Source organism: Nicotiana attenuata, unplaced genomic scaffold, assembly GCF_001879085.1.
Source record: "Nicotiana attenuata strain UT unplaced genomic scaffold, NIATTr2, whole genome shotgun sequence".
NCBI classification, from domain to species: domain Eukaryota; kingdom Viridiplantae; phylum Streptophyta; class Magnoliopsida; order Solanales; family Solanaceae; genus Nicotiana; species Nicotiana attenuata.
In genome coordinates, this window is record NW_017670426.1 from 599104 (window position 1) to 601898 (window position 2795).

Consider the following 2795-nt stretch of genomic DNA (forward strand, 5'->3'; position numbering starts at 1 on the left):
ATAATTTCCAGATTTTTTATTCAAGATATCATCTTGATAAGTTGGTTTTTACATCACAGTTGGTTTAGCAAAAGAATTTATTGAGTGCCTCCACTTAATAGCTAAACTATTGCTTATGAGAACAAAGTTATCTATATCAGTTTGATATACGTTATATAGGAAAGTATATTATTTTCTCACCTCATAAGTGGTTCAGGGTCAGGAACCAAATAATTCCATCTTATTATTATTGATGTGCGGGGTATATTTTGATTAATACCATAACGCGCAGAGATGAGTTCTCAAAGTTGAGGAAAACAAGTTAGTTTTTCTAACATGAGGGGGAGACATGATAAACAGTTGAGAAAAAGTTACGTGGAATGAATTATCATTTGTACATCTAGATCCTCGAATAAGAAAATATGAACTTGAAGTTCATAAAAGGATAATTCATGTGCAATTTATTGCAAAGCATGCCAGACGCATTTGCTGACCCAAAGAAAGTAACTATATTCTCATTGCAAATGCTTATATTAAGTCCTAGAAGGACAAAGTCTATGGTACACTTAAAGTGTATAGATAGATTGGTTTCAAATAAACTTCTTGATAAAGAAGGTGAGCAAATGATCAAAATGATCATAATAAAGGAGGCAAGTGATCTAGAAGATCACATGACATAACACTTCATAAAATCTCATGAAAGATTCAGGTACCTGAACATATGACTGAAGAGATCTCTATGTTATGTCTTTATGAAAAATAAGGAGGTTGGAACCGATATAAAATGTTTGTCGACGACATTGATAATAGCGCTAAATATATATATATATATATATATATATATATATATGAGGATCTTATGTCTATAGAAACAATTCAAGTAGAATTGGTTTCATATGAAAGACATGTTGTTTTGGACCTGCAGTTCTAACAACTTGTAAAGTATAAAGTCAATAGTGTGTGCAATCACTTTTATTTATCTTATATGTCTAGCATGACATGAAAAGTTGATATGCATCTAAAGTCTATTTAAATGGCTTATTTGAATATACTTATATGACAATCCCCAAATGATTTAAATTGCTTGAAGCATATACAATTCTTGATCTTGAAGTACTACATCCTCAGTGCAATTTGTGCACATATGTATCTTGCTATAACTATAAGCATGATAATGTGATAGCGAGGATTTTCAAGGTGCAACATATTCATTGGAGTTAATATGGCGGATTTATTCACCATATCTTTGCCAACGTCAACCTTCAAGAAGCTAGTGCACAAGATTGGGATGCGAAGGCTCAAGGATGTGAATTGATGTTCTCATCTGGGAGAGTTAATACGCGTTGTACTCTTTTTCCCTTACAAGGTTTTGTCCCACTGGGTTTTTCTTGCAAGGTTTTTAACGAGGCAACCAAAAGGCGTATTATTAGATATGTGTACTCTTTTTCCTTCTCTAGAATTTTTTTCCCACTGGTTTTCATTTTAGTTAAGTTTTTAACGAGGCACATTATCTGTTGAACAGACATTCAAGGGGGAGTGTTATAAATAGAATTTTATTTATGGTGAATGTCTATATCTAGAGAGATTCTAGGGTTTATTACTTGGTGGCTAAGTCACCCTCTCCCTATAAATAGAGGGTTCTACTCCATTGTAATTCATCTCAAAATTCAATAAGAATTCCCTCTCTCTCTTTCTCTGCAATATTGCTCTTGTTCTTTTATTATTTTATAACAGTTTTAGAATTATATAACACATATTAAACATCCTTTGCCGGACTTTTTTTTTTACTTCTTTTAAATTTGAATACCTTTGGAAAAATTCCTAACTTCGCCACTGAGAATTAGAATTTGCACCTCTAGAACACATGAAACGTTATTGAGTCACAAACTAATTATTATTATAATTATTATTATTGTTATTATTATTATAGTTTTAGTTTATTATCTTGTATTCCAAACCCATTAGCCAAAAGTAATCAGATTTGCGCCACATAGAGCTCATTAGAGAAACTCTCTCTATCATAAAATTTTTCAATTTGCAAAGCTCGAACCCAAGATATATGGTTAAGAATGGATAAAACCTATCAATCTCAGCACATGCATCGATGGTACTAATTAGTAATTAATTATATTCTTAGTTTGATATGACATATCATATGGTCATTTATTTTTCTTGTATTACTTCAATCTCCCGTGTTTTATATTTTTAAGTTCCAAATAGATTGCAAAATAGTTAGTAGGACCAAGTAACAGTCTTATTTCCTTTTTCCTAAAAGAGACGTATACGTCGCCCCATTTTTCAGTTGTCTCTAAACCGTCTATCCCTTTGAAACGTAAAAAAGATTTTGGTTTTCCTTTTGTTTACCCACCTTATCACTGTATTCTTAGTAAAAACTTATTCAATTCGATATTTAAACTAAATCAATTGAAGTATAATATATATTTGCACATAAAGTTTTATCACGCAATCATGTTTAATTAATGTATGTTTATATTAACGACGAGATCTATTATCGCTTTTTGCATGTCCTCTAAAATTTAATGTAGGTGCAAATTCTCTCAATTTGTGGCCTACCATACTATCCGTTATATAAATAGGCAAATGCTCTTTTCCATTATGGATAGCAATAGTATGACCGATCATTGTGGGTATAATGGTAGATGCCCGGGACCAAGTTACTATTATTTCTTTTTCTGCTTTTGTGTTAAGCTTATCAATTTTTTTTAATAAATGATTGGCTACAAAGGGATTTTTTTTAGTGAACGTGTCACAAGCTTACTCCTATTTTTTTTTTTTTTAAAGTTTTTAGTTTAAAA